Raw genomic sequence first — 24,553 nt, forward strand, 5'->3', positions numbered from 1 at the left:
CTCGAGCATAATATTTATTTTAATTTGCATAATTGTCTGGCAGAGTAGTTTCGTCAGGCCTAAGTTGTGTATTAATCATACATAAATACACATAGAAATACCTAACACGTAATCTCTGGCGGCAAACTCCGAAGTGCTGAACAACGATTTTTAATATTGGTTTACTGTATGACTGAATTGCAGTGAACTGCATTAAATATACGCTTCCATATACACTAAAATTTGTTTAGAAAATTATACGAATGAACTTTTGTAATAAAGAACTTGCATTAGTTCAAAATTGATTATTTCCTGATCTATCGTTATTTTAAAAGAACTAAAAATTTAATCTTGCTAAAACAATGCAGTGGCATGCCATACCGTACGCGCGCTTGCGTTTGCCTCCAAGTTGGGTTAGTGGCGGCGAAACTTTTGGCGGTTAGCGCTCGGAGGCAGCAGTATTCTGCACCCCTTACACAGTTTAGGGCTGTAATATAATCTCACAGTTCGCGTGCGTCGCTATCTGCCAACATGCAAATCATAAAAAATAAAGGCGAGATACAAAATGTATTCCATTAGGATCGTTTAATTACAGCGTGTTCGATAAATCAAAATATTTTAAAGTGGTTTTCGCTTTATTTGACATGTAACATTACGAGATTTTAAATTTTTATACAGTACTGCAAAACTTTACATTGTGTGAGTGGTATGTGCTGAAACTCTTTGTTGTGTACACAGTGTCGAAGTTTCTAGTAAGGTAATATATACGAAATTGTTAAAAATTTTCAGAAATTTCCATTATATAAAAACGAGCGTTGATTTAAAACTATCATTATTATACAAATATTAGCCTCTTGGTATGGGAACAAAATTTAATATTCTTTTAATGGGTTTAAATAAAAATAACAATATGATTTTATAATCTATATTAATGGCTAATAAAAATGACATATTTCTATATTCTTGAACAAACATACATTTATTAGTTTTAAAAATATACAGAAACTAACAGATTTGCAAAAGTTATTCAATTAATACATATTCATGTATGTCGCAAAACGTCAGATCCTTTTGCATAATACGAGACGATCTTTTTAGTAAAATATGAATAAACCGGTTACATTAAAATCTTTGCTTAAATATTCATTAATATTATAACATCGGTATCAATATTTACTAAGCTAATTGTTGCCACTATTCTGTCGTAATTCCTTTTTGTTTGCTTAACACTTAGTTATTTTATTTCTCATGCTGTATTAATAAAATTAATAAAATGGTTTCATTTCAGTTCTGGAAACTCTATGTTTGCTGTTAAAGCAGTTTTCTATTTGCCTTTACTTGTTGTGCATTTACATAAAATAACAGTATTTAGTATATAAAATTAAAATAAAAGCCAGTGAACTGTTTTAATTATTGTTATTTCTGGCAGAATTTACGAAAACAGGAGTTGGAAGGGTTGCTAATTGCAAAATCGTTATACCAAACATGTCGTAACTTTTGCTTATCTCTAGAATGTCAATTTTCATCTGGAATGCTTGAATTGTCTGTGCTAGTTTAGGGTTGGATGTTATAAAACTATTCTATTTCAACCATATATTTTATTCATATTATAAACGAAGATTTGGAATAAAAGTAACTTTTTCAATATTCTGAACGATTTTATTAACACAATAAAACAGAAGGAATCAAATGGTGTGAATTCCTAACCAATCAAAATATTAGAATGGAACATTAAATATATTGTGTTTTTACAGTTCTGCTTTTATCTGCGTATAATTGATTTGTCGCGTTTATTACGCAATTTATAGCTTCGCGGAATTGAACTTCGCAGATATAGTTAAATCACTTTAAGCTGGTTTGGTACGTTTAGTGATGAATGTATCAATTAAGAGAATATTAAATACATTATGTGCAAATTTGGAGTTTGACCCGGCGCATCCACCATTTGCAGTATTTTCTACCGAGGGTACCAGCTATGGTAATATTGGCAGTAGGAAAAAAAGTTAAAAAAATACACAAATAAAATAATTTGAAATTTGAGATTTTTAACGCAGCACTGTTCATGTGGCCAATATGTCACTAATAAATCAATCTTTAATTACTAGTATAATTATAAAAAAACAGGAGCTCTATATGTTAAAAATCACTTTACAAAGTCAACAATTTTTTGTGGCTCCTTTTTTTGACCGTTTTTATTAGATCGTGCTATCATTAAATTTTGCGCTATGCTACCATATGTTCTTATGGCACTGTGAAATACTAGGCCGATAGTTCGATATTTAATTTCGTTATTTTTAATAATCCTCTAGATATTAAAATGTTTTCATCTTCAAAGTACGCAACTTCAACAACAGCAGAAAATTAACCAAAACAAAAATAAGCCTCTAAAGTTCCTAATATTGTAAATAAGATGCCACCAATTTCTGTAGATGTTATTAGATCTTTTGATAAAGTCTTAACTTTTGTATTGATACTCCTTTAATAATCAGGTAAGAGTGATATTGAACAAATTTCTAATCCGTTGAAATTACTATAAACGCTTTCATCATTTTAAAAATATATGTAAAAGGGGAGGAACAGTTAAAGTTAAAGGTAGTAATAAAGTTTACTTGAAAAATACTCATCAAAAAAGTAATAATTTTATTTTAAAAAATGTGTATGAAGTCGTAGCTCAGAAGTTAATAACACGCAATGAATAAAACTAATTTAGATGTACAATATTTTCGTAAAATTGTTGTACTCTATCGGAATTAGGAGTATAATGCTAAGAACTTGAAGATTGTAGCTAGAAAACTAGAATAACTTTCACTACCATTGTTATGCCTACATTACATTCAAATTTTCATAAAAATTGTCTACGTAACTATGTCTATAATAATAATCAATAAAAAACTAATTCAAATGAAATAAAATCTACAACACCTGTTATATGACAACATCTATAAAAGAATAAAAAATTTTCTAATCTCGAATTGGTTTATTTTATCAAATAAATTATTATACGTTTTTAAATTCAGTTTATGAATTTAAATATAATGTATCCTCCGGCACTTCGTTTTTTGTTCACCACAATAGACTAAACGCACTTAGATTACGCACGACTCTTTAATGCCGGGATTAAATATGATTATGTAATTTATAACTAGTCGCTGACGTGCCTCAAAAATGTATGTTTACAAATAAAGTGTTTTTTCTGAAATTTCTTCCACTTTAACGATAATAATATTTTTTTGGTGAATAATAAGCAAATTTTATGAAAATTGCTGTAGTAAAAGTATATATTTGAAGATTTAAATTTTACTTCACATTTGATTTATTTTCGTATTTTAAAGATTCGATTTATGTGATTTATGAGTGTCCATTTTTACGAACTTTAATATTTGGTAATAGAAAACATTTTAAGCACAATGCCTAATAAGAAAATTTCAAGTCTACTTCATATTTTGTTGTATTTAAATTATTTGAAAGTATTTATTTATTAAACAAAATAAAACGTATATTTTTCGCTTATTTCTACAGATTTCATCCTACGAAATCACAATGTGTGCTTGTAACTATTTATTTGAGTTTGTCATTTAGTTAACATTTCTGGCAAAGGTAAAGTTGGTAAATATCAACTAAATGTTAAACATCATATGAATAGATCTTCAGAATTGTGATTCTAATGAAATTAGTGAAACTTTTTTTAAATGAAACTATTACGCCTTGTACTGTTTACCAAAAAATAATTTTATTTAATCCAGTAAAAAGAGCTAAAGCGATGATAATATTTTAAAAACACAAAACCATTTTTTTCGGCTTAGTTGCTAATTTTTTACAACAAAATCAAATATGTTTTGTAATTATTTAAATGTAAAACTGATATGGAACGTATTCCCAGATAACCAGATAATATGAACGGTATGTGTGTATTTAAACATTTTGTTAAACACATTTTGTTAAACACATTTTGTTAAACACATTTTGTTTTTTTTTAAGATTTCATCTGCAATCCATTAAATTTAACGTCAGTTTGTATCTCTGGCAACAACGTGAAAAATTCGCAGTTACCTCCTGGCAAGTGTAAATTACAGTGTAATTTATTTGAAGTAAGCTTTAAGCATTCTACGTTACAATTTTCAAAATGATATAGCATTACTCATGTAGAGGTAGCATCAGTAAAAGAATTTAATTACAGCTTTCTTCCTGAAATCCTAAACAAACAAATTTCTGAAACGTCTCTTTGTTCTCACGTTGTTAAAATATGCAGGCTGAACAAAACTACACGCGATTAAAGTTTTATAATTCCCGTTCACGCCTCTAGGTTAACTTTACGCGTTACAAAGTTTCAAATGAACTTAAATAAACGTTGTTTATTGTGGGTCTCACTTGAAGGGCAGCTTGATGACAGACCTCGCAATAAAAGCTGATGCGAATTAAAAGATAAGAGTAAAATTAAAGCACTGTTAACTATAGACGTTTCAAAAAAAAATGATAGGCTTTCACAATTTCAAAACAAAAAAATTAGTTTATATAAATAAACTGAGTTGAAGGTATTGCATTTTTAAGGAAAATAGTAGTGTTTGCCTCTCATCATAATTTCAGATTTTTACCTTAAAATATCGCCGGCGCGACAGTCTGGTACTGCACTGAGAATGCTCAAATTGTGTCTTAGATATTCGATCGTGATGTGAATCCTTTGAGAACATCTGCTCCATCATGTTGCGTTACTTCCTGGTGTTACGATTTAGTCTCTGAGTGATTCGGCGGAACGAAAGCCAACTCCTGGAAGCCTTAAAATTCGATCTCATTTAAATTCGGTTAGACGCCTTCGCTTCCTCGTCGAATTTATTAACAGTCTCAATGCACGTATAAATTGAAAGAGGAATAACATTGTATTTTAAAAACGAAATTTTCAAATAACCCGTTTGAAATTTTTAAAGGAGAAATAATAAGAATGCTGTAATTGAGCTGGCGACGAAGTGTTGGAAAAAGCAAGTTTTTCAACTTCGAAACTTAGTATTAAGTTTCAAATTGAATTATTGTAAGGCTATTTAGGTGGATTTAGGCTTCTAATAACCGGTTCGCTTGTCATAACGAGTTTGAATTATGTTTTTAAATGAATAAGTTAATGCTATCGGCAGGAATTATCTGCAGAAGGGAAATGCTATAGTATCAGAGTATTCAAGTCCACTGAGATTAATTGAGAGGAAAGAGCATAATAACACTACACAATGGTTAAACTTCAATTCAAGTAAAATAACTGTTCCGATTTAATTGGTGAAGTTTCTAGTGAAATTATTACCATTTTAAAACATAAAGTTATATTTTAAGCTGTATGTGTTTGCAACATTTGTTTATCTTGCTTACTATTTTTGAAAATAATGTTGTGGGTCAGAAAATTTCCACGTAATGGATTAGATAATCACTCTTACCTCATTACCTACAGGACATTATATTTCCAGCTCGTTGAACTTATACGAAGAAAAATAACTTTACCTACTAACACTACATTAGAATATAATGTATTTCAGCAGAATTAAGCTTATTGTTAAAGAAGCGATTAGATTGTGTTAAAAATAACAACTCGATTAATAAAAAAATAGCTGTTAGAATATTAAATTGATATTTTGTGTAGGTGGTTTAAAAATTCATCAGAACAAGTCAGAAGTTGTAAATATTCAATTTCCAACTTGTCAACGTCAAAACACAGTATCAAAATAATTAAGTGTCGTCGAAGTTAACTGGCATTTATAGGTACAATTATCTCAACAGGTTTCTGCTGAACTCGTCAAACTTTTTAGAAATGTCCCGTTATTGAAAGTTATTCCTCAGCAATAAATGTGAGTAATCATATTTCTTGAAAGAAAAAAACCATTTATCATGCATAAATTTTCATCTTAAAGTAAATTAATTCAGTATAATTTTAAAAATAACTTGGAATAAAGATGCTTCGGTTGCACGTAGAAACAAGATGGGAAAGAGATACATATTTTCTTACTTTGTATCTATTATTAAATTAGGTGTTTATTAAATTTCTCCCTTCAAGATGTAACAAAGAAGGCAGAGATACAAAAACTGTAATGCAATTTAGGGAGTTGGTAATTTATATTATTAAAGAAAGATCTTTTAAGAGATATTTTCAATATTTGTCACACTTTTGTTTTGTCCCCTTACACTGATAGATATTCAAGATTATATTTTTTTAATTTTTATTTAATTACGATCCGAGTCAACTAAAGGATAATTAGAAAATGCGTATTTTAAGAGAAAAAAAGTCAACGTATAATTTGCCCTTCGTCAGTGTTTGTATCATTTACATACTAAAATTTAGATGTAACTGAGAGAAAACTTTTGTCTAAATGAATTTAGGTCAACTTTCTAGGCACATACCTATCTGCCCTAATTACTCGTATTTGTTTTTTTTACATTTACTTGTTTTGACGATTATGACTGCCATGATATACTTGCGATAGGCAGAATCGACCTAATTTGTGAAAACGAGAGGAATGTGTTATTTTTCGCATTCTGGCGAATGTAGTTTTATTGAATTTTTGCCCTAAATATTCAGGTTTTTGGAAAAAAAATCTAAATTGTATAATAACATTTTGCAAATTGACTTCGAAACTCAAAAACAAAATGTCGAAAGAATTCGACTATTAACACAAGTAAGTATATATGCATTAAAAGAAAATGAAATTTGATTGATTGTTTCCTGAAAACGGAACAGAGGAATAATTTAATTAAATAAACAACACTGGGACAAAACAGCCCGAATAAAATTTTGGAAGAGTTATTATTAAGAAAATTATCATTTTATTATTATTAAATACAGACAGGCGCGACATAACTGGATTCTTAAGTTTTCGAAATAATGGGGTGAACTATTCTTGATTGAGCATGATATAATCTGTCTACACATGTATGTTAATTCATAAAATTTAGATAATGTTAATTACGCAATCTAATGAGGGGACGTCATTGGTTGGCGAGGATGATTAGTCAACTTTGGTTAGGGTTTTACCATCTACATGATATTCCTAATATACATACAAAAGACAACAATCGGTCCAATAGTTTCAGTGATTATCTGTCTAACAAAAATCGATACAGACGGCAGACAGATGGAAACGGGAGGTCACCTTTTTCATACTCTAAGGGTCATGGAACGTCCAAACAACATGACAGTAGCAAGTCGCCTGATGGACTCGATTACAACATTTCCTTCACCTACGTTTGGGAAGTAAAAATTGTTAAGTAATGGTGATAAATATCACGGAGGTTTCATAAACCGCGAATACAGGAGTATGTTACATATTTCATAAAATTTAGATAACCTTTAGTACGGCATATAATGAGTGGACGTCACTAAATTGTTGGTGGGATGGTCGTCGGATGGACCCTATTAGAACAGTTCCTTAGCTAAATTTAGTTTACGCTCGGAAAGTAAAAATATTGTTTCTGACACAAAAATATCAGTTATACAGTTAATTAAAAACGATAATCTCTATAAGATTTTAGGAAGAGTAACATACAAACATATTTCGTCTTTCCATAATATTTGAGCTATTACAACTTAACTGAATTTTATTGTCAAACAAATTCAGTCATTCAACAGGAATATAAATAGAATAAGATTTTTTGGGTTTTAGTTAAAGTTACACTTGCAACTGACTGTTTACACCGTTTTTATTGAGTTCAAATAAAGCTTCCATTTTATGTGACATAAGTAGCAATGTGAGATAAATTATTTTTAGTTAGTTTATAGTTTAAGCAAAGATTAAAGAAAGTATAAGATGCCTCACTCGTCCCGATTCTTTTGTTCTTTGGCTGTAGGCTCCAATGACCTTGAGTGATCTAGCCCTTTAAATGTGAGTTCTTTAAACGCGGCAAATTAAAAAATTATCTATTCCGAAGACGGCCTCTGCAGTTAATTTGGTCGAATATCAAACATTAATAAAAACTGCTTATTACTGTTATCACTTTGGGACTCAGTGATCACACACACTAACCGACTGATGATAATAATAAGCGGAAGCCACCTGCAGAGACAGTAAAACTCGAAACAAAAAAAAATGATGAAAAATACATACTCTACTGAGCTTGTATTTATAGAATGGGAAGATTATAAATAATGTATTAAGACCAATAAAACGAAAATCGAGAAAAACAATGTAATTTTAAACAATGGTATATACAAGTAATTTAGAAACACTACAAATTCATAAAAATATTAAGCCTACGATTTTTTTTAGATTTATCTGTGAAATCTCTATTAGTAAATTTCAATACGTAAAATATTCTAAACCGTACAAAAAACCTAACTAAAAACTCCACTGGAAAATTAGAACAAGGATGTTGAAAACCTTCGACATTAGAACAAACTGTATATAATGATTTCCCAACAGCACCAGTACTACATTGTTCAAAATTTGAAAAAAATACTTTTTCCATTGCATAAATATAATTATAAAATGATTCATGCGGAGTTTTCAGTTGGCCAAATGGAGAATAACTACTATTATAAGCTTTGAAATGCAAAAATAGAGTATACTTTCTTTAATCTTTAGTTTAAGTAAAAATTTTATAAATATATTCCAGTAAAATAATTATTCGAGTGAAGAGGGAAATTTAGAATTAGATTTCTTGTCTTATATGTTGAAAAAATATTTGTAAAACGCGTCAGCTTTGTACAATGAAAGCTAATTTCGATTCCTCGGGATTTATAATTAACTTAAAGGGAAATGAATGAAGGATTTCAACAAATTTAATTATCGGAGATCAGTCTGCTGGGCTCTAGGCGTTCCGTCTACTTGAAAAAAAAAGCTACATATTCGTATTTCCTGTATTTGATTACATTTTATCCTTCAAAAGTGATACGCGTTTTGTGAAGTGCTGATTTTGCTATTCATGTGAATGAATTCGAAGTTCTTCATAAAAATGACATAGAAACTCAGAAAAGATCTTTTCAGCCAGTTTTTTCATTTAATGTGTTTTATGCTTGTCACATGCAGAATTTACTATGTGCGAATTCATATGCTGTGTTATTCACTTTAATTTCTTTAGTAATGTAACAAATTCCAGTAGACTTAAAAATAACTGACCTTTCTTTTAACATATGAAACAGTTAACCGAAAAGGTTAAAAGGAAATTATTATTAGGTTATAAGGAAGTAATTAGCCACTGTCATTTCTATTATCTGCCACATATTTTTCTACTGGTTACAATATCAACATAAATTCCATAAAAAATACAAAAGAAACAAGCTATTAAATTATGTATGAAGCAATTACTTTTATCGTATAATCTGGCTCAATGTTGAATGCTTCGATTCGTGCTTTGAACAAATTTATAAAGGAAATTCTCGAAAAGCTAAATATCCGGAAAAGGGTTTATGTTTATGACGAAGTAAAAGGATTAATTTCCATGCAAATTCAATTATAGGCTTGGATATGAACTGTAACCGTATTGTGGTTTCAACACAAACTCCGAACAATCTCTGCAATTGTTCTCTTGATAGGTAGCAAGTTATTAGATGCCAAGATTTCCACATTCGCGGATGGAATTTGCGTGTAATTTAGAGAGGTGCGTAATTCACATTAATTTAGCGGGAGCATGTGATACCATTACTCGTATAACAAAGAATTTCAAATTTTAATAGAAAAATATTTAATTATAGATGCTGTCTCTACCGTTATAAAGCAGGAGCTGAGTAATATAGAGCAGTTTTTGTAATAATAGACACTGTTTTTCTTGGTTGATGAGTATTTTCTGAGAAACGTGTCGCTGCATAAATCCATCGTGTTTAGTTTTGTGAGCTTTAATCATAACTGTCACCTGTGGTAAAAAGAAATGTATCTATCTAGCTATGTTTATGCTGACATTTTTCAGTACTATTTAAGCACGGTTGAGCTGTCACAAAAGGCCAAGCCCAAGTAAATCCTCTGTTGGATCAAAGCTTTATGCTAGTATTAGTAGTACAATAAAACGTATCTCTCTTATCGCAGGACAGGAGGTGAATAGCTTCAACCCGACAAAAACTTCTTTATCAGGTACGCACTAGGCAGTGTCGTAGCCCTCCAGTTATACGACGATACGAATATTACCCATAAATTTGAATTTTTTGTCGAAGCGAAAAACTTCCAATATTATCGCGAACCAATCTCACAATTACGACTTTGTGAAACACGTAATTACCATTTAAAGAGTGATCCATGAATTATTCAACCTGACTTTTTGTACTCTAATTCTCTATAAGCACTTCTTAATAATGTTCATTTGATTTTAAATGTTTCATTTACAAATTTGCGCTGTATAGAAGCGAGATAATTCCAATCCGAGATCTATTTGCATATCAAGATGTAAACCACCACAAATTTATTCCTCCATCTACGCATACCAATAACTGGAAAAAGGGGTCGAACACGTACAGGATTAGTTAATTAAAAATTTATTTTATTATTGTGATGTAAAGCTTGTTTAATTTCATAATATATATACCTAACGTTTGCAATTTTTAAATTCGCAACAAAAATGTCGTTTCCTTCCGATAAGAATAAATAAGTTGTTAATACAAATAATAACAGTATTCTATTGCCAAATTTTCTAGAAAATTGATTGAGACAGTCTTGATTTAATCACGGAATAAATTACCTCATTCATTATTTTTTTTAGTCGTTCTGTATACGCAATTTTAAACAAGGTGTCATTTACAACAACCACAAACATGAAATATCATAGAAAACAGTAGATTATTAACGACTTCTTGAGGACCCGATTTTGCATTGATACAGACGTGTTATTCTACCGTAAGAAAGCATTAAATCAGAACAGTAAAGGGAGCGCCCCACAGTGATAATTTACGATTATTTCTGCTTGTTTGATGACTTGCCTAATGTTTTCAACACACAATAATATCTCTTAGCATTTTATAATTAAAAAGAAAAACAAAATTTCGGTTGTACACCCCCTGACGTTCAGGTCAACAAATTTACCTTTTTCGAAAAATTATAAGATTAAAATAACACTTACAGTCACAGTGGTAAGAAAAAAAATTGATTGAAAGTTGTTTCCACAGAACGTCCCTCGCACTTACCGTACAATCTACAAATAAGTTTATTGCACAACTAAAATAGCTTACAAAAAGTTAGAATGCAGGGTAATCCTGATATTAATTACAATTCTAACTCATGACTACATACATTAAACATACAATATACAATTAAAATACGTAAATAAATAAAACAGCATAACAAACATGGTCAAACTTCAAATTGACGAACATTAACATTGATGTTGTGACCATTTAAAATTTCAGATTTGATACTCTTTTTGATACGAGAACTGGATGCATTTAAATATATCAAAAACTTATTGTTAATATGTGACGTTCTGTGAACAGGAATTTCGAGTCGTTGATCAATATATCTTAAGTCTCTTATATTTATTTCATTTCTTCCAGCATTTTCGAGTTGAGTTTTTCTTCACAGAATTTTGTGATTACGTCATTAACATTTTTGCAAGGATACGTATTTCAATTTGGATTGATGCCGTGTAAGACTAAAAATAACAGCACTGTATTTCCAAAATTTTCTGGGAGATTGGAGTGAGCCGTTCCTGATTTAGTCAATAAAATAAATTGACACATTCATTAATTTTTTGAGCCACCTATTTAAGCAAATCTAAAAAATATGAATGCAATGATAAATCACAAGTAAAAACTCATCATATTTTGCATATTTTGTGTAGAATTTATTCGGCAAAATATTGAGATAACGTCATCAATTTTTTGGGGGGAATAAAGAGATATATTTTGATTAACAATTTACCATGCTTACAAAGTATTCAGTTTTGCAATTCTTGATTTAATCAATAAAATAAATTGACTCAGTCATTAATTTTTTTGAGACACTGTATAATAGTGGAGTGCACATTTAAGATAGGATTTATTAAGTAATATTTTAAGGTGACGTTATCAGTTTTTTAGGGGAATGAACAAATACATTTTGATAAAAAATTTACCATACTTATAATAACTTTAAAGATTTCAAAGCGTTCGCTTTGCAGTTCCTGATTAAATCAATGAAATAAATTCAGGCATTCATAAATTTTTTTGGGTCACTTGTATAAGCAAGTCCAAAAAATATAAACAGAATGATAAATCACAGTATACACTCATCATATTTTGGACATTTTAGATAGGATTTATGAGACAAAATTTTGAGTTAACGTCATCAATTTTTTGGACGGGATAAACAAAAATATATTTTGATTAAAAATTTGCTATGCTTATGATAACTTTGAAACATCTGGAAGATTTAAAAATATTCGGTTTTGCAGATTAAAAATTAAATGATAAAATGTTGTTTTACAATTTTGATTTTTTTTCCAAAAATCTGAACGTCTCGGGGAAAAACTCAACAGGGAGTCATAAACTACATGTGTAGGACTATGTTTTGTTATACAATTTAAAACCCATTTACTACGTACAATTTTGAAGTGATAGCATCACACTATTGGTGGGGATGATTACATTTTGGTTAGCGTTTTACCATCTATATGATATTACTAATATAAATACAAACAATCGGCCCTGTACTTTCGGAAATGATATGTCTAATAAAAATTCGGACGGCAAACAGACGGACAGATGGACAGGCAGACGGTCAGATATACAGAGAGACAGACGGAAACGGGTCTCTAGGGGTCATGAGACGTCGAGAGAATGTAAAAGTAGAGTGGACGGACTCGATTACAATACTTCCTTCACTTACGCTCGAGAAATAAAAATGGATATATTCAGATGCAAAACTACCACTGAGCCAAGGCCATGTTTCGAGTGGTTGGTGTTATGTACTTAGAGATCAGCATTCCTACGAAATATATTGAATAATAAAAATAATAATAATAATATCCAACAAAATCCTCTTAACATGCATATAAAATTTTAAAACAATCGGTCCAGTAGATTGGGAGGTTGTCTGTCTAATAAAAGTCGACACAGATGACTGTCAGACAGACAGACGAAAATAGGAGACCCCTTTTTTCGTACTCTAGCGAACATAAAGCGTGGAGAAAATATGAAAGAAACTAGTCTCTCGAGGGCCTCTAATACAATACTTTTTTTGCTTCCGCTGGAGTAGTAATAGAAATAGTTAAATATCGCTTTGTAATCACTAATCACTAGCACGACAGTAAGCGTTAAGAAAGCACTTAAAAAAAAACAAGTAAAATTAGGATTAGTTTTTCTTTAATTTCGTATTATATCTTTGCGGATTGTTTTTATTTTTCGGGCGTAAACTAAGGAAGCATTGTAATAGGGTCTACCAGAGGAGTGACTACTCTCATGTTTTCTCGACGTGTCATTACCCTAAGAGTACGAAAAAATCAGTCTCCTGTTTCCGTCTGTATGTTTGCCTGTCTGTCTGTCTGTCTCTCTTTTCTCCCTCCTTCTCTCTCTCTCTCTCTCTCTCTCTCTCTGCCGTCTGTGTCAATTTTTATTGCAACTTCGCAACTATCGGACCGATTATTATTATTCTCAAATTTTATACATTTGTTGGAATTATCATGGAGAAAGTAAATGGTAAAACGCTAAACGAAGTCTGCCTGATCATCCTTAACAATAATTGGATGACGTCAATTCCAAATTTTATAAAACAACATACTCCAGCGTGTGTAATTTATGAATCCTTGCTGAATTTTTACCGTAGGCATCTAGATTTTTCGACAAAAAATCAAAATTGTATAATAAAACTTTACATTTTAACTTTGAAATTTCAAAACCTGATCTGAAATCTTGTATGTTTCACTTGTACGTCATCTTACAATTTTGTCGAATTCTTTAAATTTTATAAAATAATATACTCGTGCATGTGCGATTTATGAATTCGTGTTGATTTTTACCACACGCATCTACATTTTTGAGATAAAAATCAAAATTTTATAACAACATTTTACAATGTAAATTTGAGCATAGTAAATTTTTACCAAAATTTGTACGTTCATGTCCCTCTTCCCCCACCCAAAAATGTTAACGGTATTTTGCAATTCTGTCCATTTTCAGCTTGGGATTTATGTGTTTATCTAGAGGAGAGGATTAATTAATTAGTCCTCTCCTGTGTGCTGAGGAAACAAAATCCATCAAATTTCAGTTCTTTTAATACCAATGCATGTGTTGCCTCTGCTGATATTGATTATTATTGGTGATTATAAAATTCTAATAGCCGAGTTTAAGTTGAAGTTAAGCATGTACTGAGAATACATTTTTTCCAGTTGATTTTTAAAATGTATTTCCTATTGTCCGCACTTGTGCGGACCACAATCCCTTGGAATTTGAGCCTCCATGGCCCAGGTGCTGCAGGGGTGACATTTATGCCACTGGTTCTTACTTTTAGAGGTTATCACAAAACAAAAATCGCAAAAGCTAATTTTCTTAAATTTTTGTTATAATTGTTGTTGTCTCTAATTGTTTTCTGCTCTACGAATTTGATTTTTGCATTCTTGTTAGTTCGGTTGTTTTGTTATTTATTTTCGTTCTTGTTTTTTAATATGGCAACGTTTAAATATTTACGTTATATCATCATGTTTTCTTATTGTTATTACCATTACTACGTTTTCCTAGTTTAAACGTTTTAGTAGAACACGAGCAATTTTTGTAGACCTAAAATTTGATTTCTGGTTGTCTACTAAAACTTGTTACTGACGATTAGCTCAATATTTAGAACATGCACAATACTATTGACATAAAAAATTAACTGCGAAATACCCTTTTTTAATAAATACCAGTTTCGACTAAAATCGCGTAAACTCGATAAAAGGTATTATTGTGATTAATAGTTATATTTTTTTTATAAAACGTCAACTACTGGCAGGAACACGTGAAATTTCCTTGTATAAACTTGTATACCATTTTATACATATATGAAATAATATCCGTGTTTCCAAGATTCAAATTAAACAGTTTTGTATCGAATTCTCTCCTGAAACCTGTGCGGCACTACTTATCGATGAAGGAAACATCTGTGTTACAATTTATTGCTCCTCCTCCAGCGACGTTGCAGTGTTTCTTAAGAACTCAACAAACTTTCAACTCTCTTGGTTTACCTTCAAAATCACTGTAAGTTTAAAATTATAATGTAATTATAATTTCATTATAAACTTTTTAATAAACAGTTCACAAAAATATAACTTCTTTATTATAAATAAATAATGATAATTTCTAAAATATTTTGCTTCAATTGTATTACGCCATAAATTAAACGTAATTAAAAAAAAATAAATATGGTTCACTATTGTTAAAAGTATAAAGAATATAATTATCAACCACCTACTTAATTTTTTTTTTATTTTGGAACATACCTAGATATTAAATGTACAATTAAGCGGCTTAACAATTTGAAGTTTAGGATCTAATACAGGATTTAAATCTGCTGAAACGGCTTTAGTGCTACAAGAACTGATATTTATGGACTTCTCAACCACTGAAACAACATCATTGTTGATTTTCTTCGCACTGGAACTTGCTGGATTGCAAATAATATTTCGGGAATTTTGGCCTCCTATAAGGATTTTACTCGCCCAGTCCATTTTATTTAAAACAGACTCATCAACGTATCCTTCCGCAACAGTATTTGATATCCAACCGCCATGCATGGCCACTATAATGATTACCATTTGGTAAACTGAGGTATTTAGCAATAATGAACGGAATTTTAGAAAAAGTGTTGATACCCACAACTTAGGTTTTGCAATTACGGTTTGGAAACTGCAAGAAAAAGTGATTGCTTTTTATATTCTTTGGTCGTTGAGCTTTATATTTCAGGTTCTTCTGAATTGTTTCGCCAATTAAGCGACCTACAAACAACAGTATATCATGATACGCATAAGAGAAAAAATTGCATTACCTTATGCATTAGAAAGTGTTTATCGGGAGCATCTTCGAGGAATTTGTAGATTTCTTCTCGGGAAAATGTTTTTGATTTTCTGGGTTTATAACCAACCCGCATTGTTTTTTAAATAAGCGATTGGTTTTGTTCACATTGTTATTTATATATTAGTAGCGTAGACTTTAGTTTAGAGTAAATCGACCAAAGTGTTGATGACTTTCACTGTTTTGACTTTTCTTCAAAGTAGGCATAAAACTCTTTCAGTAAAACCATAGATTTGTTTTTCAGCTCTCCATTTCATAAATAAGTCGTACCTATTCTTTTAAATATTGGCCTTTGGATTTTTCCGGCAATAGATTCAATCTAGCCGTACAATTGACAATTTTTTCAGGGGCGCACAAGAAATCTTCATCGCTGTCCGATCTCATTGTGCGAGCACACAAATTACCACAAAACACCAAGAAAACTGATACAAAGCACTTAAATAAGGATTAAATTAGAAAATTTTTGGATGCATTTTAATTTCATAGCAACGGCAGGCTTCTATGTTTTGAGTTTAAATGTCTTCCGTTAAAAATGACACATTTTTTTAATTAAATACGTGAAGAAATGAAACTCTATGACACTTTTTCACGCTTGTAGTGCGATGAAACAAATGTATCTTTTATAAAGAAATATTAATAAAAAACACTTTTTTTAACGAACCTGAAAAAAAATCTTTTGTTGACAATAGTAAATGTATGTCCATTGTTCATTGGTTAGTCTTTAGCATTAGGAAAAACAAGCTTCAGTAATAAAATAATGTACCTGTATAAATAACACCATTTTATATTTTGTCGTAATAAAACATGTAAAATAGATTGTCATCAATAAATTTAGTGCTTAAATTTTGAATTAAATTGGGATTTGTGAAAATTTATTATAAAAATGTTGCATTACAACAATTATTACTATTAAGTAAAACTTGTTTATTACTTCAGAAGGTTTCACATATAACTAGGTATAAATTAGTAAATAATACTCGAAACTAAATACAAATTACGTAAGTTAATAATGATAATGCATTTGCATGCAATAACCATACTAATAGCTATATTAAACAACTTAACTAACTGCAAAAAAGTGTGTAAACTACCTTCATAGTTTGAGCTGCTCTTTACATGCCAATAATCTCTAAAATATGCAAAACTTTACAGAACGTAAGAATTCCAAAAACATGCTCATTCCTTAATGAAAATCTCGCAACACAATTTATCTATAAGAAAAAATTGGTGGAAGGTTGTTTCGCAGGACTTCCCTCGCACCTGAAGTACATTGAAACAAATCCAGCATTTTCGAAAAATTATAAAATTTAATTTTTTATGAGAATCACTATAAGTTGAAAGTATATATATACATATATATGTGTGTAATGTAAAAGTAATGTAGAGAAGCGTGCTACGCGTATTTTTCTAATGAGCTTTGATTTTACAAAATTTTGTGCTGACGTTATGAACATTTTTGCAACGACACGTACATCAACTTGAATTACTTAGTGCAGTGTCATACTAGTAGTACGAGTATTGTGTTCCCAAATTTTCGGAAAAATGGAGCGAGCAGTTCCTGATTTAAACAATAACATAAATTGATACGTTAATTAATTTTTTGAGTCACCTGTAGAAGCAAATCTAAACAACATGAATGCAAAGATAATTCATAAGTAAAAACGCACCATATTTTGCACAATTTAGGTAATTTAGGTAGGATTTATTAGGCAAAATTTTGAGATGACGTTATCAATTTTTTGGGGAGAATAAACAGATATATTTTGATGAAAAATTTACCAAGCTTACAATAACTTTAAAACGTCTACAAGATTTCACAACATTCGATCTTACAGTTCCTAATTTATTCAGTAAACTAAAGTGACTTATTTAATCCAATGATAGATCACAAGTAGAGAGTCTTTATGTTTTGTATATTTTAGAGAGATTTATTCGGCAAAATTTTGACAGGAAACATCACCATTTTTGGGGTGAAGGGGGTTGGGGGGATAAGCATATATATTTTGTTAAAAATTAAGTAATAAAGTAGTTTGTTTTGCAGATTCAAATTAAATTAAAAAATATTTTTATGTGATTGTGAGTTTTTTCCCGAAAATCTGAACGTTTCGGCTAAAAAATCAACACGGATTCACTATTTCATTTTATACAATTTAAAACCCATGTGCTATGTACAGTTTGAGATTCATGATTAGCTGGTTAGCTTTTAATAATGCACATGAAATTTGAGAATAATAAAACAAAAATCAACACAGACGGCTGACAGACAATCGGACAGACGAATAAATGGACGGACGGACGGTCAGTCAGACAGGCAGATTTTTACTTTTTACTTCTCGAGCGTAAGGTAAGGAAGTATGGAGTCCATTGGGCAACTGGCTGCTTTCATATTTTTTCGATGAATGATGACCCTTGGAGTACAAAAAAATGGGTCTCCCGTTTCCGTAACAAACAAATAACATAGTCCTACACGCTTAGTTTATTTTGAGTTTTTACCCGAAACGTCCACATATTTAGAAAAAAGATAAAACTTTTATACATATGTACCAGTATTTCGCAATTTACTTTTGAATCTGCAAAACCAATGCTTTAAAATATTGACAACCATTTTCAAGTTATTGTAACCATGTCACTTCAAAATTTCTTTCAATAAATCCTACCTAAAATGTGCAAACTGTGATGAGTTTTTACTTGTGATTTATTAATGCATACATATTTTTTAGATATGTTTATACAGATGGCTCAAAAAAATTAATGAATGAATCGGCTTATTTTATTGATTAAATCAGGAATGGCTCACTCCAGTTTCCAGAAAATTTGGGAATACAAGACCGTTAGTATTAGTATTATCTTGCACCAATCCAAGTTGATATACATGTTCTTGAAAAGTAAAACTCATTTGTAACACAGGCGTAGCATGTTGCTTATACTGACTTTAACATTACATAGATATGTTTATTTCAACTTTTAGGGGTTTTCATAATTCTCAACATCAAATTTTATCATTTTTCGAAAATGCTGGGTATGTTTCATTGTACTTCAGGTGCGAGAGAAGTTCCACTAAAAGAACCTTCGACCAGCTTTTTCGTACTTCAGGGGCATGACCCATCGAGAAAATCTAAAAGCAGACAGTCGCCCGATAGACAAAACTTGATTATTTAGACAGAACTTGTTATATTGTACGCATTAAAATTAATATGTTTCATGTATCTTAACTTGACGGTTTTAAGATTTTGCTTGCGTAGAGCAGCAAATATAAACTCTAAGAATTAAGTCAGCAATTTTGTATCAAAAAAACTAAATATAAAGCGCAAATAACAGGAACTACAACACCACAAAGCGTTAATGTAAATATGCTTATAGATCTTGAGATGCGTCTAAGTACTAACGAAAGTAATAATATATTTTTTTGTAATGAAAGTTTATGCTTTTCTATGTATTTATGTTTTTTGCGTTTTTTGGATATACATACGTAACTACGTCTGAAGCAGAATCTATGAGTTCTATAAATAAACAGGAGACCACGAGTCTTTAATTATTACTGAAACGTAAACGTTTCTATATAGGGAACATCATCAAAGCCTGTATTATCTACCTACCCTACAACAATAATTAAATTTTGTGGAAGTTAAATTTGCCGCAATACCAAAGAGGTTTCTTATTACAGTCGTTAATTATTTGTGGGCGGTAGGTATTATTATACTGCTTATGTTTTAATTGGTGCTTTTATACCTTTAATCAAATTATTCTACACAGCTACTTCTTATATTTATTTCAGACATTTATGAACAGTCACATTAAATGAAATAAGTCCTTTTTAATCAATGCGCATAAATCTCCGGGTGCAGTGTAAATTACAGATTTAAATATTCACGAATAAGTTCAAGGTTCCGCAGTTTCAAAATGTGATTTTTTCACCAACTGCTTCGCCACTTAGTATTTAAATTTTGCGTTGTTTCTTGGGATTTCAAGAGTTTTTACTTGAAACGCCCTCGTCTTGTTACCACAGAGAACATATTTCTCTTTGTAAAAGGAAATGAGTACAAGCAGAACTCGTAATAATACTCTTTGGTCAAGTGTTGTCACTCCAGTCCATCACTAATCATTCCCTCTCTTGACGTATTTGCAATTTAAAACCAACGTTTGTCTCCACATCTTGTGAATCATTCATGAGTGACTTCTTATAAGGTGTGCAAACGTTCACACTATGACAGATAATAAATAACCAGCGTTGAGATAGCGTTAAACCTATTCATTACATCTAGTCGAAAATAAATGTGCAGACATTCATCAAGGCACCTGGGACGAATTCTGGGGTTATTTTGCGGCTTGAACGGTTTGTTTCCCTGCAAAAGGGAGGCGTTTCGAGTCTATCAAAGTGGAAAGTATCGCCCTGTTCAGTCTCTCTCAAAGCTTGTGATCATATATGGATGTTTAATTTCATGTATACTCTTCAGCCTCATTATTGATTGAGGTCTAAAGGAACATGGCCACAAATAGACTCCACACGATTTTTATAATGCACAATTTCCCATACAACTACTTTGGGAATTTGGGTCAGTGTATTGTCCCACATACACAATACTCACATTCGATACAATCCTGTGCACTAAAACTTGCATAACTTAACCCGGAGGCCTTCGAAAATCCGGAAGCACTTAATTCGAAATCACACCTATGAGTTTCAAACAATTGCGTCAATTCCAATCCTGAATGGGTATAAATTCGCCAACTACGATTAAATTCCAGACATATTGATTAAAATGTCCTAGAGATACACATATTGTGTTTCTTTCGAGTTTGATTACTTCATTAGAGATACCCGTAGGAGCTGCATTTTTTCTAAATACTCTTACGTAAAACCTCTAAATTAAGAAAAATTTGGTTAGATAGAAGACACATTCTTAAGACGATTTTTTTTTCATTAAATTTTAATTTACTTGACACAAATTAATTTTTTGTACGTCTCCAAAGGATCTACAAATACTTACTCTAAAAATATAACATTTTCTATTTTATGAAATTTTTAATATTAAAAATTCCAGAGAACAGTTAGTTAAGACCGTCGGCCGTGTTGTCGTGAACACGTTATTACCCCAAAGGCACCTGGGTGATTGTATTGTTTTCAGTTATTACGATTTTCTCTCTTTGATTTGCATATATGTATTTGCAAGCGTGCAGTAATAAGTGGAAGTAATTAGATTTCTTGTAGATAGTTTAATTTGGGATTTTGTTATATATATTTTTTTTGTTTGTTACTTTAATGTTTTATTTGTATCTTGGTTTGGATTTCTATGTTTAGGTATCGTATATTTATATTATTTAAGCAGTTAAGCAGCAAACTTTTCTTGTTCTAATTATTCCTGTAAGACCAATGGTCTGTTGGATTTTTTTTAAATAAATTTATTTAATTTATTTAAAAATTAAAACTTTTTCACCCGCCTTTGTTTCTGCTATCAATAAATCTAGATTATCACGATACCTAGTAAATGCTGACGGTTATGTTAAAAGCAAATACGCCGTATGGTAAAATTGATTGCGAGAGTGTTCATGGTTAGTTTCTGATTGTAGGGTTGTGTGGTTGTGTGATGTAGTGATACCAGAGATAGTGAGGTTACGTAAAAAGAAATGTGTTACATTTTAACTTGATTGAGGCGTTTGAAGAAAAAATAGTATGTTTTATTCGGAGTAAAAGTGCCTTTCCGTGCCTCGCCTGTCAAATTTACAGAACTCACTACGAAAAGTAACACTTTTGCTCTTATTAAAATAATATACTATTTTGACGCCTTTTGAGAATTAGGGGTAGCCTAGTTCAGAAGATCCAAGTATTAACGAAGTCTTTGTGAGTATGCTGTTCTCATAAATTTAATACATGACGACCCTACAATTGAAGATGAAGGTGGTTTGTTTCATAATTTGTCAGCAGATCAACTACATGTTCCTGCATGACTCAAAGGTGTTCAACCTAACTTCCACCAATGAAAAAGCCAGTGAAAATTACTTAACAGAACTTGAAGTCGAACATTCAAACAAAGAAGATCGTTTCTAGATGGCACTAATGTGATTTAAAAAACTCAGTTTACGGTCGAATATAACTTCCAGATCCTTTCCATTTCAGGTCTATTAGTAAATGTCAATGAAGATGGGATTTGAACTCATGCTAGTAGAGGTTCAGTTTAACGCTATGGCGTAAGTAAATCCACACAGCCACTGTAAAATATAAATAGGAGTTATATGAAAAAATAGACAAATTTTTGTTACGGTTTTACCACCTTCACGATATTCTTAAATCACATAATAAAATTTGGTAACAATCGGTCCAATCAATTCGGAAACTATTTGTCTAATAAAAATTGATACAGACGGCGGACAGACGGTAGACAGAGGGAAATGAAGGGCCTCTGGTTTCGCACTGTAGGGGTCATGAAATGTCCAGAAACAGGAAAGTAGCTATTCGTCGGATGGACGCTATTATAACACTTCCTTAGCTTATGCTCGGGGAGGAAATTCCTTTGTTAAATAAAGTGAAACAAAAATTTTCGCAAAATACATTCCTGAAATCGAGTGACGAAACTGTGATAAAATATTTACGAGTATTATGGTTACCACGTGTGCAAACACTTTATAATATGACGCAAACCAATTCGTTTTAGTTATAACATCTAGAATATCAATCCAAAAGTACGTTAGATAGTCAACTTTACTTCGTATCAAGAGTAGAATACCAAAATGTGTTTTGTAAAACTGATCCACATTTTAGAGAGTAGAGAGAAAAACGTTTGAATAAAAACGATGTAAATACAATGTTTCAATTAAAAGTAAAACCGCCTTTTTGGTCGTTATCATTCGTTCATTCCTGCATTCATTCATCTTTAAAGATCAACGCGAAAGATTATTAGTTGTAGAAACAAATGGTGGTCTTGAGAAGGACTGATTTTTGGTAATGCTTCATGGTGATCGACTTTTTATTGATAATTCCACGTTATTTATTAGAACAAAAATAAGAGCCGATAAGAATGCTACTACCTTTTTACAATAACTTTTAGAAATGTTGCCTTTGACTAGTAATGCAGGGTTTAGCACATCGCAACATGTTTGCACGGATACGTAAAAAAACTCCGGGAGTTCTACGAATTGTAGCGGCTGCCAGTTCTACTCGTTCATTTCCGTAAACTAACTGTTTCATCTAACCCCACAGACAAAAATCACATGGATTGAGATCGGGTGAACGCAGAGGTCAAGCTGCTGGGCTGTTTCTATCGACCTACTGGTTAGGAAAATGATTATATAACCATTCAGTTACTGGCCTAGCAAAATATGGTGGTCCAAGAATTGTAGCGGCTGCCACTTCCACTTGCCGTTGAAGCTCTTCGATAGTTTCTAGACACTGTTGATTTCCATTAACTAACTCTTTCGTCCAACCGATCGTTGAAATCGTACTTCTTGACGAGCATGTGGATTTTCATCAGACCAAATAATGTGAATGTTGTGGCTGTTGAAAATAGCCTTGCGAGTGAATTCTGCTTCATCCGTAAACAGAATGCAATTTAAAAAGGTAGGGGGTTCACAACATTGGTGTAACAACCATTCGCAGTATTTTACACGACGTGGAAAATTAGCGGACTCCAAAGCTTGTACTTTTTGAACGTGGTATGTACGTAGGCCTTGTTCTTTTAATGTATGATGCACTACAAATTATGACACTCCATCTTCAGCTGCAAGTCGACAAGCGCTGATGTCGGACTCTTCTTCGACGAGTTCCAAAATTTGTTCTTGAGCTTGCTGTATTCTGTCGGTTTTATCATAGGCACGATCGTGAGTTTGAGACTTGAAGGTACCATAATCTCGGAGATCCTGTACTACTGACTGCTGTAAATGTTCGCGCATACGGAATCGTGCAAAATGACAAAGCGTTCGAGTCACAATTCCCGGGCCAACATGGCGTTTCCATCAGCCACACCATAAAGCATTACCATGTCGACACGGTCTGACTTGGAAAAATTCACCATTGTCAAAGATCTGGTTCTTAAGCTTAGTCATTCTGTGTCATTCATTGTTGTAGAAGTTGTGGTAGGTCAAGAAACACTACCAGTGACGTGTATAACAATTTTTATTTAATTTTAAATATTTTTTTCTAGAAATTGCTACCACTAAAGAACGTGAATTTTACACAGTACAATGAATCTTATTCTGAGCTATTCCTCGTTTTTTTTTATTGCACACATTTCGAAATCAGGGTGTATATAGGTCATTTTTTAAAATGACGGAATGGCAAAGAAGAGGAACACTGCAAATCAATAATAAGGATGCAGTGCATTAAACGAAATGTAGTCCTATGTTTAATAATAATAATAATTACTTTATTGCCCAACAGGTTTTTTACCCACTTACAGGACAATTATAAAAAAATACACATATACATAAATCAATACTGGGTACAATACTAATAACTAACTACATAATAAATTGTACATGGAAAGTAAAAATAAATAAATAAATAAATATAAGTAAAATAATATTAATAATATTTAATAAAATTACTCGCAGCTAGTGCAAAATGTCCAAGTAAAAATTATTAGCCTCCCGACACATGGTTGTTAAGGGTGCTTTTCTGAGTAAATTCGTCCTCGCAGTTGGAATTCTAAATGTAACAGCATTACGAGCATTTGG

General features: G+C 31.4%; 1 protein-coding gene across 1 annotated transcript in view; it reads left to right on the top strand.

The window, feature by feature from the left end:
- Positions 1-460: 460 nt before the first annotated feature.
- Dop1r2 (Dopamine 1-like receptor 2) overlaps positions 461-24,553 on the top strand; it is a 266,998-nt gene continuing 242,905 nt past the window's right edge. The window contains exon 1 of the mRNA XM_064052792.1: positions 461-736. The gene's annotated coding sequence lies outside the window, so the exon portion shown is untranslated. The remainder of the gene's footprint in view (positions 737-24,553) is intronic.

This window comes from Zophobas morio, unplaced genomic scaffold, assembly GCF_036711695.1.
Source record: "Zophobas morio isolate AGI-343-1 ecotype UQ-CSIRO unplaced genomic scaffold, CSIRO_AGI_Zmor_V1 ptg000011l, whole genome shotgun sequence".
NCBI classification, from domain to species: Eukaryota; Metazoa; Arthropoda; class Insecta; order Coleoptera; family Tenebrionidae; genus Zophobas; species Zophobas morio.